Below are 22,290 nucleotides of genomic sequence, written 5' to 3'. Positions count from 1 at the left end.
CTAATTAATGAGAAGGTACTGAACAGTATTGGGGAGAATATGAATTTGTGGCACAACTTGACTAGAAGAAGGTATCGGTTGGTAGGACATGTTATGAGGCATCAAGGAAGCACCAGTTTAGTATTGGAAGGCAGGTTGGAGGGTATAAATCGTAGAGGGAGGCCAAGAGATGAATACACTAAGCAGATTCAGATGGATGTAGGGTCTTGCACAGGATAGAGTAGCATGGAGAGCTCCGTCAAACCAGATCTTGACTGAAGACCACAACAACAACAACCTTTCAGGATACCCAACAGTTCTAGGAATAATGGCTTGAAAAATGGCAAGAGGTGGACCAATACGTTATTGACTTGCTCAATTTCTGAAGCTCTTTCTCTTGAATAAATCATACAGTTTTTCTAAAATTGTAATCACATGTTCGTCTGTACATGTACATCTCATCTACCTATTTTAGGTGCATTCGGATAATTTCTTCGTGATGCATAGCTCTTTCTTTCCGTTTCTTTTCTTTGTTTTTTAGTGTATTTTATGAGTTGTGGTACATCTTTTTACCTCTACATTCGTTTACTCGATTGTTCGTTTGCTAAAAGTTTACTCTTCTTTCTAATAACCTAATATCCACATCCTCCTCCTCCTATCTCTCTCCACATCATCCTCTCTTCTCTCTTTGCCGTCCTTCCCCCTCTCTATGTACAACACCCCTTCCCCCCATCACTATGCATTTCATCTTCCTACCTCTCCCTCACCTTGAGCTTTATTTATCTCTATAGTCAAAGACTCATTGAATGGGAGTTGAAGGCGCTTAAAATGATTGGGCAGATTGGTAGTGATAATTGGTATATGGGGCAAGAGGGGCCACTCCAGCTGCTGCATCTGTGAGGATAGTAACTTCAGTGACAGTATTTCACATAGTTTTAATCTGCAAATGTATAGTATTACAGAGTTTCGGACGATTGAGATTCCTTGGTAGTTTTGTAGTTACAAGCCAAGTACTACCCTCATGTTCCTTTTTTTTTTTTTTTTTAATTACTGTGAGGAAGAAAACGAAAACAGCACATAGTTGTATATACATCTTTTGTTTAAAATTTTATAGAAGGAGGAAGTATATATGTGCAAGAAACAACTTATCTAACTATTTAACTGCACTGCTATCTAACTGCGACAAAGAAAAATAAAATGCACATTTTCACAGCAAAGATTTTTTTTCTTGCAGTAGATTCTTCTTGTCCTTCTCCTACTTCTTCATCTTTTAGTTTACTTGATGTACTACACAAAGTGCTTGTTACGCTTCTCCATCACTTGTATGGTCTGCCTACATTTCCTCTTTCAGAGAATTTATAACTCAGAGCCTTTACTGGGAATCTTCCTGCACCAATACCGCCTACAAGTTCCATCCTTTTTCTCCTGTTTTACTTTATTTCATTTGTATTTCCAGCTCTTTTTCAATCTTCCCTTGCATATCCTTCTACTCTTTTTAGAAATCTGATTTCTTTAGACTGTATTATACCTTCTAGCCTTCATGTTGTTGCCCATGTTTCACTTCCGTAAGTAAGTGTTTTTACTGTTGTGTCATAAAACTTCAGATTGGGTTAACCTGGCTTTATTATGCATACTTTTTATTATGGCTCCACATATGGAAGTAAATTTATTTCATTTTTGGTCTAGGTAATGATTATATTAGTAAGTGAGGCCGCATCCTAGATATTTAAAATATTTTACTTGCTCCAAGATTTTATTATTCAAGACTATTTTATATTTTACTGGAAGTCTGCCCTGAAATGCCATCGGCTTTGAGAGAAAATTATTTAACTCTAAATAATGTACAGCATATTCCCATATGAATGTGTGTTAGAGTAAAGTGTAAACATCTGAAGTAAGTTGGTCAAGAACTTTTGGAGACTTTTGCTAACACCTTTTCTCTGTTATTTATTATATTCATATATATATATATATATATATATATATATATATATATATATATATATATATATATATATATATATATTCGAAAATACAGCCTACGTTCGTCCAAAAGATTCTTAGGGGAATGTGTAGAAATCTAAAGTAAATAGACAAAGATCTTTTAGAAATTTTTGTTAACAACGTTTGCCCTTTATATATTAGATACATGTATGTTTCAAGACAGTTTACGAAATGTTATGTAGACAGTGATCTTCCTCATGTCTCGAAAGCAAAGTGTAGAATGGGAATACGTCACCGTATTTTCAACATATAAGCCTTCTCGATGTTCGAATTGTTACATAATTGAATGTTAGTGTCTTTATTGTCACTGAGCCACAAGTTTGACATGTTACCTAATTTTAGATTTTCAGATTTCACTATTATTAAAGTTGCTAGCTTGTAACACGTAATGAACAAGTATTTATTATTTTCTACACAAATAGTTTTATATATAAACTTTGGTTCTTCAATTGACAAGTGTTGTACACTTTCGAATAGTAAACAGTAACGTATGATATCTGTTTTAAGTCTTCTTCGTCAAATAATGTCTTTATGTGTGTTTATACATGCAAACGTGCAAGTTGCTATTCCGTATTTGTTTCTAACAACGATACGTCTTCAGTATGGTCCTCGACGTGGCGCTGAACTCCTGTCTACATTCCTTTCTTCCGATTACTTCAGCATTTCGAATGACGTCGTATCATGGAGTGTCCGCCAGAGGGTGAGGAGATCATCTGCGATTACCGAATTAGTGTGTAAAGTTATGCCACCTTTTTAACGATCTATTAAATTTTATTTTAGTTCTGAAGTCACTCTCTGTAAATAATTGGCACATAGTCGCATCCAGGGGTGGCTGTAAACGAAGCGGGCCTTATTTTGTTGCACGTGTCGGAATAATTCCGTGTCGGTGAACCCTGCCTCTGAGTCTACAGGTTGCCATCTGGCTATGATAACCGGGACACAGGAACAGAGACTCCCAGGGCGGTACCCAACGACATCTGGCCTAAGGAATAATTTGTGCATTTTCGGAGAACTGTCGTCTGGTGGCCCTGTTAACTGATCACTAACTCGATAATACAGTTTAAAAATTATTGAGTCCAGCAGCCTACATATACCGACAGACCGAGATAGCACAGTGGTTATCACGGGAGGACTACCGGTCAAATCTCCACCCAGTCATCAAGAATTAGTTTTTCCGTGTTTTCTAGAAATATGTCTAGCAAATGCTGGGGTGGTTCCCTTTCCCATCGTTCCGTACCCTGAGCTTGTGCTCCGTCACTAAATGACCTCGACAGGCCGTGTTCTCCACGCAGTAGAGATCGACGCGCCGTCTCTCTAAGACCTGATCGCTCACGAGGTTACCAGCAGAGGCCAGACTGTAGCTCGCAGTATTGCTCTGGTGCAGTGAAAGAGACCCACAACACTAACTGTGAGGGCCTGGTGCAACAAGCTGTACTAGCCACGTGGTTTGAACGTAACGCATCGCTGTTGGTCGAAATTATTCCTGTTTCAGTTCTTGAGAGTTTTATTTTAACGGCGCCTCCATTCCAGGGTGTCAGTTGACTGTATAACAGACGTATAGAGACGTGATAGAAGAAACTATAACCTCATGAATAGAAGTGTTCTGGATCCGGTTAAATGTATTCAGCGGGTAACGTCACTATAAATTTCATTACATCAACTAATGTTAGATCAGTGAATTCCGAAGTCCTGTCAATAAGTGACAGCCTTGTGAACTTTTCGAAATGCGGTACCGATTGATAGTCGGAACTGAATGCATACAAACACAACAGCTCGTCACTGTTAGTGGTTGCTGAATAAACGCTTCGTGGCGGCTTTGATATCGGTACCGTAATTAATTAAACAGGTAAGAGGGTGATTTTCCGCGGCGACAAGTGACATCCAGCATGGTTCCTGTGTCTTCTAGCATTCTCTGTTCAGAGCAGTGACAAGCTGCTGCCATAATAAAAGTCTGCGCAGAGATCCTGAGGTACCGTCAGTGGCAGGGATAATTAATTTGCACGTCAGTCAGCATTCAGACAAAAAAAAAAAAAAAGAATGACAGAATAAATGAACGGAACAATTCGTGAAATTACTCCGTGTTACAATGCATGTATAAAAGCGAAAATAACCCATTAGAGATACGACACGACATAATTTTCAGTTTTTTTATACCCACAATATGCTCGATTGCTTTGTGGCGTGAAATAATTAATTAATTACCTCTTTTATACGTTCTCGCGTACGAACAAATTCCTACATTGTTATGGTCGTTCTGAATTTTTGCCCGGATGTAGTACAATTTAACACAAGAGCGCAGTCTGGTTCCAAGTAAAAGGTGTTTCATACCCTGCTTCTTTATGACGGTTTGAGTAAGCTCGGTTATTTTCGACTTGCGCTATTAATGGGGAACAAGATATTGACTGTAATTCTGAAATAAATTTTAATCATGACGACAGCGTATTTCCTTAATAATTTGCTACTAAAGTAAGAAACTGTCATATTGCTTACTTCATCTGTGTGTGACAATTTTCTGGCACTCGCATAACCAGTTTACGTACGCTCGGTAGCTCTCAGATTAGACAGTTTTGAGCAATATATTTTTGGGACATTTGTAGAATTCCAGTTCATAAATAAACTCATGGATCTTAAAACTGAGTACTGTCTGTACTTTTATCGAATGTGTTCTCACAGTATTCAGAATGTATGAGGCACACACTTCCCGGAGGCATTCACACGAGATCGGTGGACCTTACACTCGTCAAATCGACGAACGAGAGTTGGCCGATGGGTGTCACAGAGCACTCTTGGATTCGAAAACCAGACAAAGGCTGCATTTAGAGCATATTTTTAATAGGAACTGTTGTTTGTACAGTCTTATCAGAATCTGAATCAGGTTGTGATTATCGTTCGTCTACAAATGTTCTTCCAACAATTGAAATTGATTATAAAAACATTAGAAAATGCCTAGTCTCAAATACAACGTATGATCATTTCATACTTCACGCTATTTACCTTGAGACCTCTGGCATATGCAGCAACATTCACGACGGACGGTAGTGTAAATCATGTTGCCAGTGTGTGCAGAGAAGGAAGGAGGGTATGGAGCAGAGCAGAGAAAAACAGTCAATAATGGAGAACCGTATTTCAGGCTCAGCGTAATCGTAGAAAATGTCTGGAAACTCGATTATGGTCCATTAATTTCCTAACGTGGAGATGAATTAAATAGCTAAACTCATGTACTATTTTCTTCGCTAAAGACGACATCTTCCCACTCATGGAGTAGCATTTGTTAGGACTTCTTACTGATGCAGCTATTCTCAGCATATAAAGTAATTTTAGAGTATTTGCACATAAATAACGTGAAACTGGAACCAAAGTAACATGATGTGCTGCCATTCCTGATGGTTTGCAAACTGTAGTAGAAATGCTACTGCTCGTCACGGTAGTAGAGGAACAAGGTTCGTGCCACCCCACTCTCCACTGTTGCCAAATTTACTCAAGATGGTGGCGATGACGTCATCCAAGATGGTGGCATGTAGACTTCGCAACAGTGCGTGACGTCATCCAAGATGGCAGATTTTGGCGGGAAAATAGGCCAATTGTGCTACGTCCACTAATCTAACCTCAAGAAAAAATGACGGGAAGTTTGAATTTTGGCGGGAAAGTAGCTATGTCCACTAACCTAAGCCCCCAGAAGAAAATATGGCGGGAAGTATGAATTCCAATCGGATAATGAATGAAAAGCCATACTTCTCTTTTTATTACTATTGATTATCATTCATTAACATTCATTATTATTTATTATTATTTATTATTATTGACCTGCCTCCACAAGAAAATTTCATCCAAATTCAAATTCCAACACAATAATGGCTGCAAAACCTTACATTTGTATAGTATTATTCATTATTATTTATTAACATTCATTATCATTCATTGTCATTCATTATCATTTACTATCATTCATTATCATTTATTATCATTTATTATTATTTATTATTATTGACCTGCCTCCACTAGAAAATTCAGTCCAAATTCAAATTCCTACACGATAATGGCTGCAAAACCTTAGTTTTGTTGATTATTATTCATTATCATTTATTAGCATTCATTATCATTCATTGTTATTTATTATCATTCATTATCATTTATTATCAATCATTATCATTTATTATTATAGGCCTACCTCCTCTAGAAAATGGCACCAAATTCAAATTCAAACACGATATTCTCTCGAAAACTGTACTTCTATGTATTATTATCATTTATTATTAATCAAGACGTCCGATTTTCTCGGTGAGAAAGCCATTCTCCTTACATCCATAACAAAAATCTATCAAAAGTTCAAATCCCCAACGCCATAATTGATCACATGTACGCAATGATACTTGCAAAGTAGAGGATGTATGGTTTAGCTATGATACTGAAATTAAGAAAACAAGCTGTCACATGATTGGCCAGTGTTGGACTTACTGTAAAACTTTTCGCGATATCAGCTGTGATGGATAATATTACAGTAGATCGGTGGTGTCTTATCCATCGCATCTGTGCATTGGGTACAACATAATGATTGACTGACAATGCTTGCTTAAGTTGGGGGAGAAATTGTGGTTGATGGACCGCAACTTCCAGGGTTGTTAGCACCGAAAACTGTGATCCTGTACTTGTGTGCAAAAATGACCAATCACTAGAAGCTGAATGCAGAGTTATAAACTATTCGGTCACTGCGACATATGAGTTTAAATGTAGAGGTGGTCAATCACTTTCGAGGGAAGTGGCTACAACTACAGCAGGCTCTTCTATTTTCCTTGTGTTGTGGGTGTCCTTTATTTAAAATCATTCAATGTTATGCTATCGACTGTAAGAATATGATTTCTAAGGTGCAAGGTATAGTTTCCTGTGAGAGACCGTGCATCAGTCTGTGTTAATGTCTGTTTAGAATCAGACAATGACTTCGAAGTCACGGCAGAAAGACGAAATGCTCAGCAGTGTGCAAAAGCGTGTTAGAAAACACTGTTTGAACAAGGGCCAGAGGCAGCTTCTTATTCGCTTAGAGTATGGGTGATCAAACTTTAAAGGGGTCTCTGCAGTTTGTGTGTATATTCAATACGATCTTGTTCATATAGGCATTTGTAGTTTGAGGTGTTGGATTTGGCGAGCTGGTAGGAATTCTTGGATGGCTGCACTCTGAGTTATTCGGGGGGAGTGTTGTGAATTCTGTTTGTCTGCACTGGAGGTGGATCGCATTGGTGCCTTCGTGACTTTTTCACTGTTTGATGGTAGAGGATAAAAATGATAGGGTGTTGAGGATCTGTTGTACTTGTACCTAGTTTGAGGGTTACAACATTGCTCGCATTTCTGGCGAATGGTCAAATCAAGGTCCTGTTGTAGTAACTGAGATCGTTCTGTTTATAGACAGGTGGCAGAAGGTAATACAATGTCTTTCTTCGACTTAAATTGCAGAGATTAGATGGGTGAAGATAAATGCATACTCATATATGCTTGGATAGGGAGAATGCTTTTTTATTATTGAGTTTTGGCGGGAGTGAATATGGTTTTATATATGCGAGTGGAAATTGTGAGCGAAGGGTGAATGACGTCACGTTCGCTGGTTGGGGGAGACAGTGTTTACATGTCCTGTTGGAGATGCAAGGGGGAGTTAGAGATCTGCGCTGTTCAAGAATCCATTTGTGCACTGTATGTACTTAGAGAATAGATGGAGAAGAGGTATAGGGAGAGCCCACTTCAGCATTCTGGTCCTGGGACTGAGTGGACGGCTGTTTAGATGGACAGCTATGTGGCTTTGATATATGCCGCCGGCGCCGCTCGGACACTCTCTTCGTAAGGCGCTATGGGATTAGTTTGAGCATTTAGTACTTGTTTGGGTGGTTATAAGATTAAGAACTGTCCTCAGGGGGACCGCTGTGTAGTCGAGTAAGTGTGTTTACAGATTTTAAGATATGTTTCGTGAATGGTGATCTTAAGTTGATGGCTCAGCTTAGCTACCACTGGAAAAAATATAGCTGTCTGCTGCCGAAAGAAAGAAAAGAAAGAAAGGAAGGGATGACCTTGCCCCCAGACCTGATGGATGAGTTATTAGGTAAGAGCAATTGATAGTTGAATGATGCTATGTGTTCGGATATAGGAGTCTCTAAGTGGCGGGGCGAGATTTCTTTTTATGTGGAAATTTATGCAATCTATAGATCGTGGTATTCGACCGCTAGTGACAACAGTTAAGAGCGGCAGAATGTTGGGGCAATGGTAATAATATTTAATTGAAGGTGGAGGTGGTAAATATGGACTAGGCTTTGAATATTGTCGTATTTGCTTGATGCTCTGTATAACAGTTTCACTCTTTAATTGCGTTTGGAATTTCTGGGTGTGTGTAAAATTAATTTCACTGATGAAAGTGCGAGAAAGATGAGTTGATTGGTGTTTAGAGGTTACGATTGTAATTCGGAAAGAGGGGATGAGAATGGTAAATTGATTGATAGACATGCTTTGTGGGGTGATATATGTGTCAAGATAGGGTTGAGGATGTTTGCGTATGTTGATGTAAAGTAAGACTAATATTGCGAAGGTTTTTAGATGGCTGCTCACGCGACGAGACGAGAGCAGGGATGTGTAGTTATGTTTAGTTAAAGGGCCTTTTAATGTCGTGTTAGGAGCAATGAGCCGTGTGCTACAGTGTCACAGGAGGTAAAGACATGTGCTGCTATGATGTGTCTAGCGTATGGAGGCTGCGCTTTGGAAATATGCTACGTTGATATAAAGTTGACTTTCACCCGCGTTCGGTGGTCGCGGCTCGGGATCGCGGTCCTGGACGGACGTATGTGTGTGCTTTGACAGCTGACGAGCGCGTTGACCGCGCCAACTCACGCTTGCGGAAGCCGAGCAGGGGCTGTGCGAGGTCTGACATCAGACGGATGGGTGACTTCACGATCCTGTGGGCAGAGTGCAGAGTGGGGGTACCTGCGCACGTCTGCTGAGTTATTTTGCGAGTGGATCTGCAGGCTCTGCTATGCGTTATTAGGATAGTTTACGAGTACTGAGCGTATCTACACCTCTGTGTGATGTATTATTTAGTAGCAGTTTGCTATACTGTGTACTGAAATTATGATTGGGTACGTGTCTGTGGGCTGTGCTACATGGCCCAGGGCACATCTGGGATTGATGTTTTGTGATAGCGTGATAGATACACTGTATGGTTAAATAACTTGCTCAAAGAAAAATAAATAGAGTGTTCTCAATGATTACACGCGCCTGCAGCGCAGATCAGAGTGATTGGTTTTCCGTCACCATCTCGGTTGCATGCGAGTAGTAAGTGTTTTCCCGGCCGCGTTAATCGAGTGTGTCAACGAGCTATTAGCTATTCTGAGAATAGACGTGAAGGCAGGTCCATACCTGAGACGCCGGCGGTATACATGAGAAGATCAATGCAGCTTTCACATGTGTCGGCTGTCAAGAGAGCTCGGAAGCTGAACTTGGCTGGAGGCTCTGGTATCACCTTCCCCGCCGACCGCACGCGCGAGGCCTGCCTTGGAGCGTAATCTAAGGCGCATAGGCGATATCAATTTCTCCGGTGATAGGAGCGAATGCGACTGTGTTGAGGTCAGGTTTGGGGGAGGACGAGCAGAGACTTTTGGTCGATTTGGCAGCTGGTGGTGTTTGGGTGCGTCTGTTGCACTATTTTGCGAGCATGTCTGTGCACTGTGCGGTGCTTTATTTGAAGAGTTTAAGAGTACAGAGCTCGTCTGCTTATATTGTGTGTTGCATTATTTAAGAGCTGTTTGCTATTGTGTGGTGAAAATAGGAGTTGTTTACGTGTTTGTGGCCTGTGTCAGATGACCAGACTGGGTTCAGTGCGGGTGTTTTGTGACAAATATACTCCACGACTAAATAAAAGGGCTCCAAATCAATAGAGTGCAGCCCTTCGTTACTTCCCGGAGCAGCACAGCGCAGTCTGAGCTGTTTTTGCGCAATATCGGCAATCTGGTCAGAATGTGAGTGAGTAGACAAGTAACTGGACAAATGTATCTGTAGAGGAGTTACAGGTCTGCATTGGAATGAATATCTTGGTGGGTGTGGTTGTGTTGCCAAGTGTAGTGCACTACAGGAGTTCAGCAACTGCCTTATGTCAGCCTTACATATCGAAACTTATGAGGAGTAAAAGTTTCAAAAAGATATGTTGCAAATAAATAAAGTACACTCGTTCCTCCTTCAATCAGCCTATGAACTGAAATTATTTCCGAAAATTAGCAGTTGTTTGGCTATTTGGAGGTAAATGTTTTGCATTATTTACGAGCAGTTTGCAGTCTGTAGTCTGTGCTATGAGCGATTTTTACTGTTTACAATTAGCAAGCGTGTGTGTAGAACATTATAAATGAGTTATGTAGGAGTGTTTTGCAGGTCTGTATGATGTGGGACATGTCAGTGTGATAGATATACTCCATTCCTAAATAAAGTAAATTCGTTCCTCCATCCATGGACTTACTGCAGGGTGAGTCCTCTTTACCAGAAACGTGTAGGGAGAGGTTGAGTGCTGGTGGCTTAGTTTGAAGCTATTTTCTGAGGTTGGTGGCGGAAGCACAAGTGATCTTTGTTTACTGGCAGATTTGAAACTTGTCGCTGGTTCCCAGGAGGCGGAGGAGGTGGCGGTCTGGTCCTCGAAAAGTAGTTGAAATTAGGGAGTTGAACACTTCTGCATAGGTATATGAAATTCTAAATTGAATTATTTAATAAAGCAGTCCTCGCGGGCGCGGCTGACCGTTTGTGGCTGGGCCCTGCGGCGCCACTCGCCGCCTAGCTGGCGCACTTGCCGTGTGGGTGTGCTCAATGTCAGACAGCCAGGGAGCTGCCGCTGGAGTGGCCGGCCGCGCGTACCTCAGCTGCGCTCTGAAGTTTCGCTGTGTGATCATGGAGAAGTCAGTTGGAACACACCTGCATGACCGTAATGTCTGAAATATAGAGTCATTTTCCAGGTATTTACAGAAGATTATGTGCGTCGCGTGTATGGACGGTGTGTGACGTAAGCGGGGCGGCGGCGTAGCGATTGTACAGTTATTACGCACGCACGAGAGCGAGTCAATTAGCGGACATTCTACTGCGGTCCAAATGTGCTGTTACATAGTCATGGCAGATTCCACTGTCGAGCAAACTTTGCCGCCAAGTGTAGCACTGCGTTCTTGCTCGCACAGGGACACGTGGTGGACAGTGAGAAGTCAGCATCGACAGGTTTGAACGTGGCGCCGAATGTGTTGCAGGGAAACGGCCGACCGTTGTGCGATTCAACTCCGAGGGAGACAATTTGGCGTGAAACGTGTGGAGGCGACGAATACACGTGGTGAGCGGACAAGGGGCCGCTGTGACGTCAAACTTGACAAGTTCCAGCGTGTCCAGCGAAAACATGTTTACGACGTGGGAGCGATCGCTGAGGTCGCCCCCCGCGCTAGTGGCCGGCCGCCTCACGTGAGAGGCGTAGACAGTGTCTCTGTGCGCTGGCCAGGCGGTGGCGAGGATTTGAACTAATTCAGTTGGAGCGCGGACGTCGTGGTGACTGAACTGCGACATCAAAGATGTGTGTGCTGACTGTGATGGAGAACAAGTGATGAGCGTACTGCTTGAAATAAAGTCTTCAGTCCATTCCACCCTGCAAAATCAAAGGACGTGAATTACGTTACTATAAGTGCAGTTTATTATTTGACGCAATTATGATAGGCTACCAGTGAAAAAAAAGATAAGTGATGGAGAAAGCTCGTACATGTGATCAATTATGGTGTTCGGAATTTGAACTTGCGATAGATTTTTGTTATGGATGTAAGGAGACTGGCTTTCTCACCGAGAAAATCGGACGTCTTGAATAAATAATAAATGATAATAATACATAGAAGTACAGTTTTCGAGAGAATATCGTGTTTGAAATTGAATTTGGCGCAATTTTCTAGTGGAGGTAGGCCTATACTAATAAATGATAATGAATGATAATAAATGATAATGCATGATAATAAATAACAATGAATGATAATGAATGTCAATAAATGACAATGAATAATAATAAACGAAAGTAAGGTTTTGCAGTCATTATCGAGAAGAGATTTGAATTTGGACTGAATTTTCTAGTGTGTGTGTGTGTGTGTGTGTGTGTTTGAGGTTTACGGGCGCTAAGAAACGGGGTCATCAGCGCCCAAACGCATAAAAACAGGAACACATGCAGTGAAGGGACTAAGACGGTCAGCGAACAAGGAGTAATGCTAAAAGAGACAGACCTGACGCAGTTTCAAATCCTCACAGACAGAGGCAAAACAAGAGGAGAAGAAACACACGAAAAAGGAGAGGAAACACAAGGAAAAGAGAACAGAAACCGAAGGGAAACAAGGAGGTAATCGTGACTGGCTGACCTCTTACCTAAAACCTGGGTGAGCCAGTCACCCAACAGCACATTAAAACCCTCTCCCTAAAATCCGAGGCAACAAATTGGACAGGACGCAAAACCGTAAGACCTTCAGTAGTTGCGTCATCTTGTAAAATAGAGGGCAAATCCGGTGGCAAAGAAACCACCGCCCTCTGGTCAGAGAATAAAAGACAGTCAAGTAAAATGTGGCGGACAGTAATCTGGACGCCACAAGCACTGCAGATTGGGGGGTCCTCCCGCCGGAGTAAAAAGCCATGCGTGAAGGGACTGTGCCCGTTGCGGAGGCGAGTGAGGAGAACCTCATCCCGCCTGCATGACTGGTAGGACGTACGCCATGGCCGCGTGGTGGCCTTGACCAGACGCAGCTTATTTTCACCGACTGCCAGCCACTCCTCTTCCCACTGACGCAGAACGCGAAAACGCAGGAGGGAGGTAACAGCATGGAGGGGGACGGCACATGCAACAACGTGAGGGAGGGAACACGCATCTTTGGTAGCCACATCCGCCAGTTCGTTTCCCCTAATACCTACGTGCCCCGGCACCCAGCAGAAGGAAACCTCCTTCCCCTGCCGTTGCAGGTGGAGTAGGACATCATGGATGTTCTGGACGACCGTATCCGCCGGGTACAAGTGTTGCATGGTCTGAAGGGCACTCAGGGAGTCAGAACAGATGAGGAACTTACGACTGGGAACACATCTCATCTGCTCCAATGCCCGCAGGATCGCAAACAATTCGGCATCAAAGATGGTAAACGCCGCAGGAAGCCGTAACTTGACGACTCGATCAGGGAACACAACAGCACAACCAACAGAGTCCCCCTGTTTAGAGCCATCCGTAAATACTGCTACATGGTCGGGATGCTGGTTTAAAATATCATAAAATAAGGAGGTAAAAACAAACGCAGGAGTGCAGCTCCTCCGGTACTCCGACAAGTCTAAAAGGACGCTGGGCCTCTGGAGCAACCAGGGAGGCAGGCGAGTAAAACCTTGTCGTTGGGGGGCCACACGCTCGACACCAAGGGACTCAAGCAAATGCTTGGCACGAATCCCAAATGGTCTCGTTGCCCTGCGACGACTGGAAAAGAGACGTTCCATAGGCGGTCGGGCAACGGTAGGGTACGCAGGGGAGGTAGGACAGGCAAGGAATTGACACACCCGTCGCACCATGACGAGTTTCCGCCGGATGGCGAGTGGCGGTTCCCCTGCCTCAGCACACAGGCTGGGTATGGGACTGGTACGGAAGGCACCAGTGGCCAGCCTGATACCCTCATGGTGTACTGCGTCAAGGATCTTCAGATACGAAGGCCGTGCGGACCCATACACGGTGCAACCATACTCAAGACGCGATCGGACGAAAGCCCTACAAAACTGCAGCAGACGCGCCCGATCTGCTCCCCAGGACCGATGGCTCAGACACTTCAAAATATTCAGCGCCTTCAGGGCGCGCACCTTGAGGTCTTTAAGGTGAGGCAACCACGACAACTTGGAATCAAATGTGAGGCCCAGGAACCTCACAGTGTCTCTAAAAGGAAGAATGGTGTCCCTCAGACGCAATTCAGGAGAGGTAAAAAGACGTCGAGAACGATTAAAATGAACACACACACATTTGTCTGCAGAAAAGGTAAAACCCGTCTTCGCAGTCCATGCCTCTAATCGCTGTATCGTAAGCTGCAACTGCCGACTAGCAGTGACAAGACTGGAGGAAGAACAGAAAGCAGCAAAATCGTCCACAAACAAGGAGCATTGGGCAGGACTCCGGACAGTGGACGTGATACTGTTAATGGCGACGGCAAAGAGGGTGACACTTAAAACGCTTCCCTGAGGAACACCATTCCCCTGCACATACAAATCAGATAGCACATTACCAACCCTATACCGAAAGAGGCGGTGGGAAAGAAAGGACCGAATGAAGATGGGGAGACGGCCACGAAAACCCCACTCATGGAGTTGATTGAGGATATGGCGGCGCAAAGTTGTGTCATACGCCTTATGAATGTCAAAGAAGACACCTAGACAATGCTGGTTACGCAGGAAGGCCTGCTGGATGGCCGCCTCAAGCAGGGTCAAGTTGTCGATGGTGGAACGACATCTCCGCAAGCCACACTGAGAGGGGCTAAGGAGCTGCCTGGACTCGAGCAGCCAAACCAGGCGACGGTTGACCATGCGTTCCAACGTCTTCCCGACACAGCTCGTCAAAGCAATACTCCGATAACTACTGGGATGCGTTCGGTCCTTCCCCGGTTTGAGGAGGTGTATCAAAATCGCCTCCCTCCACGAGTCAGGGTACGTGCCAGATAACCATATCATATTAAAAAAATTCAGGAGAACTTCCTTGGAAGGCAGTAACAAGTGCTGCAGCATGCTGTACCGGATTTGATCATGGCCAGGCGCAGTATCATGAGCCACAGACAGCGCCGAATCCAGTTCCCACATGGTGAAGGGGCAGTTGTAGGGTTCAGAATTTGGAGACCGGAAGTCCAAGTGACCCCTCTCGATGGCAGTGCGGTAGCGGCAGAAATCTGGATCACAGGTAATAGTAGCGGTAGATTCCGCAAAATGCATGGCCAGTGTCTGGGCAATGTCTCTCGGCGCCGTGAGGAGACTTCCCTGATGCAGCAATGCCGTGACAGGTAGCTGGCCGAGTTTCCCGGAAATCCTCCTGATGGCTTCCCATACTTTCGTAGAATTAGTGGAACGGGAGATGGAGTTCAAGAACGATTGCCATGACCGTCGTTTGCTCTCTTTAATCACTCGCCGCGCTTTGGCCCTTGCCACCCGAAAGGCCGCAAGATTGTCAGCGGAGGGACTGCACTTGAAGCGGCGCAGAGCTGCACGGCAGGCTCGGATGGCTGAGCGGCACTCAGTGGTCCACCAAGGGACAGGACGCCTCGTGGGATGACCGGATGACCGTGGGATTGATAATTCAGCAGCATGGGAGATCACGGCTGTAACATGGTCTACCCATTCGTGGACGCTGGCACGGTGTTCCAAAACAGCCAGTTGGCTGAAAAGTGTCCAGTCAGCTCTGCAGAGGTGCCACCTGGGCGGCACTGGTAATGCCACAGCCCCATCCAGGAGGCGAATCCAAAGGGGGAAGTGGTCACTAGAATGGAGGTCTGCAGCAACCTCCCACAGAGCAGAATCCGCGAGTGCTGGAGAGCAAAAGGAAAGGTCAATAGCTGATGACGACCCAGAAGCAGTACAGAAATGAGTGGGAGCACCAGAGTTGAGGATGCACAGTTCTTCAGACATCATGAGGTTTTCCAGAAGGCGACCCCTGGGGCAAGTAGTCGAAGAGCCCCATAAGACATTATGAGCATTGAAGTCCCCCAGAAGAAGAAATGGGCGGGGGAGTTGGCTAATAATTTCTGCGAGAGCCTCAGAGTCCATCGCATCCTGAGGTGGTAAGTAAAGTGAACAGACTGTGAGCCTCCGATCCACAAGAATGTCAACTGCAACTGCTTGCAAGTCTGTAACGAGAGGGAGCTCAGATGAGGGGTGCATGTCACGGACAAAAACCGCAACACCACCTTTTGCCCTTTCCCCCGTCAGATCATCGTTCCGATACACGGTATAGCCCCGTAAAGAAGGAGCATCAGTGGCCCGAAAATGTGTCTCTTGGAGACATAAGCACAAAGGGCACTCTTGTACAAGGAGTTGTAATTCGGCCACATGCGTCCTGAACCCATTCAGGTTCCACTGCAATATGGGAGCCAGTGATCAGGGTGGCTGAACTTTCACCCTGCCTCTGTATTTTGGAGGAGAGCCCGTACTGGCCGGAGATTTATTCCTGGGGCGAGAAGGTCGCCCCTGGTCGACATCAATGTCCATCAGCTCCGATGACGACCCACGGGAGATGTCAGACAGTACGATGGCCTCGTCATCGGACCGAACCTGACCAGTCTCCGCAGGTGGCAAAACCTTCACCTTCGGCGTCTTTGTCTTGGGGGGCTGAGAAGTCAGAGCTTTGGCAGCAGGTGGAGCTGTAACCGCCTTGGCAGAAGGCGCCATATGGGAAGAGGCAGGAAGTACCCCGATGTCAGCAACCACGGCCTTGTCCGACGCTGCGGAGAGAGCCGCAGGTTTCAAAACAACCGCAGCAGCACAAGTGCACTGGCAAACGCAGGTATTAGTGCTAACACTAGCAAACTCCGTTTGCGTAGCAACAGTGACCATTTGTACTGGTTTTTTCAGAGCGGAAGTGAAAGACGTCGTAAACACAGGAGGTTGCATGGCCTTAAAGAGCTTCTTGGCCTCACCATAGGGGATGCGCTTAGATGTTTTGATCTCCTGGATCTTCCGTTCATCGAGATAGATGGGGCAGATCCGGCTCCAGACAGGGTGACTCCCAGAGCAATTCACGCACTTCACAGGCGATGAACAATCAGCTCCTTCATGGGCAGGCTGACCACATTTACCACAAGTGGCTATCCCATTGCACCCCAACGTAGTATGCCCAAAGCGCTGACATTTAAAACAGCGCATTGGGTTGGGGAAATAGGGCCTTACTGGCAAACGTAAGAACCCCGCTTTAACATGCTCTGGGAGTCGTGGGCAACTGAACGTGAGAATAAACGAGTCGGATTTGACTAGGTTCCCATCTACTCGTTTCATAATATGCTGCACGTCAACAATACCTTCATCAGCCCATTCAGATTTTAACTCGCCTGTGGGGATATCCACCAAGTCCCTACATGTCACAACACCCTTACTGTAGTTAAGAGTGGAGTGGAGCTCGGTCTCGATAGCGTACTCACCGAGACAGGTTGCTTTCCGAAGAGAAGTGACTTGATGGGAACTAGATGTCTCAACCAACAGAGTCCCATTGCGCAGTCGCTTCACAGATTTAAGTGTTCCTGCAATTCCCTCAAGACCCTTGTGGATGTAAAAGGGAGAAACCCTCTCAAAGCTACCCTCCTTCCGTTTAATAATCAAAAACACATTCTGATTATCAGCATGTGCTATGTTACGACAGTCCGATAAATCTCGATCAACACTAGGCGCCGGAATACTCGCAGCACGAAGTCGCTTCTTCGATGGGGTGTGTTTTCCTACCAGTGGCCCACCCAAGCCACTGGTAGGGGGAAATGTAGAGGTCGAAGGGTCCATTGCGGTCCCACGAGCAGCTAGGGAACTAAAGGTCCGCTCAGACAGAGCCCCGCGTGCCTGAGTAAGCCGTATACAACTGGGGTGTGGCAGGTGCCCCAGAGGTTGCCCGCTTGCGACTGTTCCACCTCAACAGCCATGCATCTCATAGGCGCGGAGCACACCGGAAGATTGAGGGGTTTTTATAGAGGTTGGCCTTCCTCGCAATCCAGGCGGTCAAGCCAAGATCACCATTCCCCGCAGCACACAACATTCCACCGCCGCGCCATACGGTGGTCGCTGAAGCATGTCCGGGGGTTACGGCGACAGGAGACGGGCGGCGCCGACCAGTCCCCAGCTCAGGACCCCGGGGTCGCCAAGCCTGTACTCAGCAAATGAATGCTGAGCCCCTGGGGGGCTGAATTTTCTAGTGGAGGCAGGTCAATAATAATCTGTTGTTGTTGTTGTGGTCTTCAGTCCTGAGATTGGTTTGATGCAGCTCTCCATGCTACTCTATCCTGTGCAAGCTTCTTCATATCCCAGCACCTACTGCAGCCTACATCCTTCTGAATCTGCTTAGTGTATTCATTTCTTGGTCTCCTTCTACGATTTTTACCCTCCACGCTGCCCTCGAATACTAAATTGGTGATCCCTCGATGTCTCAGAACATGTCCTACCAACCGATTCCTCCTTCAAATCAAGTTGTGCCACAAGATCCTCTTCTCCCCAATTCTATTCAATACCTCCTCATTAGTTATGTGATCTACCCATCTAATCCTCAGCATTCTTCTGTAGCACAATATTTCGAAAACTTCTATTCTCTTCTTGTCTAAACTATTTATCGTCCATGTTTCACTCCCATACATGGCTACACTCCATACAAATACTTTCAGAAACGACTTCCTGACACTTAAATCAATACTCGATGTTAACAAATTTCTCTTATTCAGAAACGCTTTCCTTGCCATTGCCAGTCTACATTTTATATCCTCTCTACTTCGACCATCGTCAATTATTTTGCTCCCCAAATAGCAAAACTCCTTTACTACTTTAAGTGTATCATTTCCTAATCTAATTCCCTCAGCATCACCCGACCTAATTCGACTACATTCCACTATCTTCATTTTGCTTTTGTTGATGTTCATCTTGTAACCCCCTTTCAAGACACTGTCCATTCCGTTCAACTGCTCTTCGAAGTCCTTTACTGTCTCTGACAGAATTACAATGTCATCGGCGAATCTCAAAGTTTATATTTCTTCTCCCTGGACTTTAATACCAACTCCGAACTTTTCTTTCGTTTCCTTTACTGCTTGCTCAATATACAGATTGAATAGCATCGGGGAGAGGCTACAACCATGTCTCACTCCCTTCCCAACCACTGCTTCCCTTTCATACCCCTTGACTCTTATAACTACCATCTGGTTTCTGTACAAATTGTAAATAGCCTTTCGCTCCCTGTATTTTACCCCTGCCACCTTCAGAATTTGTAAGAGAGTATTCCAGTCAACTTCGTCAAAAGTCTACAAATGCTAGAAACGTAAGTTTGCCTTTCCTTAATCTATTTTCTAAGATAAGTCCTAGGATCAGTATTGCCTCATGTTTTCCAATATTTCTACGGAATCCAAACTGATCTTCCCCGAGGTCGGCTTCAACCAGTTTTTCCATTCGTCTGTAAAGAATTCGCGTTAGTATTTTACAGCTGTGACTTATTAAACTGATAGTTCGGTAATTTTCACATCTGTCAACACCTGCTTTCTTTGGGATTGGAATTATTATATTCCTCTTGAAGTCTGAGGGAATTTCGCCTGTCTCATACATCTTGCTCACCAGATGGTAGAGTTTTGTCAGGACTGGCTCTCCCAAGGCTGTCAGTAGTTCTAATGGAATTTTGTCTACTCCCGGGGCCTTGCTTCAACTTATGTCTTCAGTGCTCTGTCAAACTCTTCACACAGTATTGTATCTCCCATTTCATCCTCATCTACTTCCTCTTCCATTTCTATAATATTGTCCTCAAGAACATCGCCCCTGTATAGACCCTCTATATACTCTCTCCATCTTTCTGCTTTGCCTTCTTTGCTTACAATTGGGTTTCCGTATGAGCTCTTGATATTCATGCAAGTGGTTCTCTTTTCTCCAAAGGTCTCTCTAATTTTCCTGTAGGCACTATCTATCTTAACCCTCATGAGATAATCCTCTACAGCTTTACATTTGTCCTCTAGCCATGCCTGCTTAGCCAATTTGCACTTCCTGTCGATCTCATTTTTGAGATGTTTGTATTCCTTTTTGCCTGCTTCACTTGCAGCATTTTTGTATTTTCTCCTTTCATCAATTAAATTCAGTATCTCTTCTGTTACCCAAGGTTTGCTACTAGCCCTTGTCTTTTTACCTACTTGATCCTTTGCTGCCTTCACTATTTCATTCCTCAAAGCTACCATTCTTCTTATACTGTATTTCTTTCCCCCATTCCTGTCAATTGTTCCCTTATGCTCTCCCTGAAACTCTGTACAACCTCTGGTTCTTTCAGTTTATCCAGGTCCCATCTCCTTAAATTCCCACCTTTTTGCAGTTTCTTCAGTTTTAATCTACAGTTTATAACCAATAGATTGTGGTCGGAATCCACATCTGCCCCTGGAAATGTCTTACAATTTAAAATCTGGTTCCTAAATCTCTGTCTTACCATCATATAATCTATCTGAAACCTTTTAGTATCTCAAGGGTTCTTCTATGTATACAACCTTCTTTTATGATTCTTGAACCAAGTGTTAGCTATGATTAAGTTATGCTCAAAATTCTACCAGGCGGCTTTCTCTTTCATTTCTTAGCCCCAATCCATATTCACCTACTACGTTTTCTTCTCTTCCTTTTCCTACTTCGAATTTCAGTCACCCATGACTATTAAATTTTAGTCCCCCTTAACTACCTGAATAATTTCTTTTATCTCATCATACATTTCATCAATTTTTTCATCATCTGCACAGCTAGTTGGCATATAAACTTGTACTGCTGTAGTAGGCGTGGTCTTCATGTCTATCTTGGCCACAATAATGCGTTCACTATGGTGTTTGTAGTAGCTTACCCGCACTCCTATTTTTTTATTCATTATTAATCCTACTCCTGCATTACCCCTATTTAATTTTGTATTTGTAACCCTGTATTCACCTGACCAAAAGTCTTGTTCCTCCTGCCACTGAACTTCACTAATTCCCACTATATCTAACTTTAACCTATCCATTTCCCTTTTTAAATTTTCTAACCTACCTGCCCAATTAAGGGATCTGACATTCCACGCTCCGATCCGTAGAATGCCAGTTTTCTTTCTCCTGATAACGATGTCCTCTGGATTAGTCCCCGCCCGGAGCTCCGAATGGGGGACTATTTTACCTCCGGAATATTTTACCCAAGAGGACGCCATCATCATTTAATCATACAGTAAAGCTGCATGTCCTTGGGAAAAATTATGGCTGTAGTTTCTCCTTGCTTTCAGCCGTTCGCAGTACCGAAACAGCAAGGCCGTTTTGGTTAGTGTTACAGGGCCAGGAGATCAGTCAATCATCCAGACTGTTGCCCCTGCATTACTGAAAAGGCTGCTGCCCCTCGTCAGGAACCACACGTTTGTCTGGCCTCTCAACAGATACCCCTCCGTTGTGGTTGCACCTATGGTACGGCCATCTGTATCGTGGAGGCACGCAAGCCGCCCCACCAACGGCAAGGTGTATGGTTCTTGGGGAGGAAAATAATAATAAATAATAATAAATGATAATAAATAATAATAAATGATAATAAATGATAATGAATGATAATGAATGATAATAAATGATAATGAATAATAATATACAAAAGTAAGGTTTTGCATACATTATTGTGTTGGAATTTGAATTTGGAGGGAATTTTCTAGTGGAGGCAGGTCAATAATAATAAATAATAATAAATGATAATAAATAATAATAATTAATAATGAATTTTAATGAATGTTAATGAATGATAATCAATAGTAATAAAAAGAGAAGTACAGTTTTGCATGCATTATCCTTCCCGCCATATTTTCTTCTGGTGTCTTAGGTTAGTGGACATAGCTACTTTCCCGCCAAAATTCAAACTTGCACCATATTTTCTTGAGATTAGGTTAGTGGACATAGCATAATTTGCCTATTATCCCGCCAAAATCCGCCATCTTGGATGACGTCATGCGCTGTTGCGAAGTCTACATGCCGCCATCTTGGATGACGTTGTCGCCGCCATCTTGAATAAATTTGGCAACAATGGAGAGTGAGGTGGCACGAACCTTGTCCCTCTACTCACGGTGTATAACCAGGCAGTGCACATAAGGCTCAAAATACCTGTGCAAATAAGTAACGCTCCTGAAACTGCTAGTTTGTCATCAGCTCTATTATTTAGTTGAGTTCATATCGGTGCGCTTTCCACAATGAAGTGCAGCAGCTGTTTCCGAACCGTATTGAACACTACTATTCCTGCTGTACACGGTTAGCTAAACCGCCACAGACAGCGGCACATCGTGCGAGTCGGCTGGTATCTTCACGTCTGTGGCAGTTCGCTCTGAGCAAACACTCTAATATGATTTTCTATGCTGAAACTAGTTCTCCGTAAGAAGACATCTCTAGAAATATCAGAGTCTAAGTGGATAATTTTTCCTTTATTCTTGGATATGATGACCACTGTGAAAAAAAAAGTTGGTTGTAGATGAAATATTCAGATCATTTCATACTTGTAATGTGACGCCAAGTTTACGAATTTGATTTACCTACTCACGGGTGGTGGTCCCACATGAGAGTATCGACTGCCGTTGCCTTTCACGTTCTGAACTTCGGTCCT

Source organism: Schistocerca nitens, chromosome 6 (genome assembly GCF_023898315.1).
Source record: "Schistocerca nitens isolate TAMUIC-IGC-003100 chromosome 6, iqSchNite1.1, whole genome shotgun sequence".
In the NCBI taxonomy this organism is placed as follows: Eukaryota; Metazoa; Arthropoda; class Insecta; order Orthoptera; family Acrididae; genus Schistocerca; species Schistocerca nitens.
The sequence above is the reverse complement of the archived record's forward strand: the minus strand, read 5'-3'. Positions refer to the sequence as shown.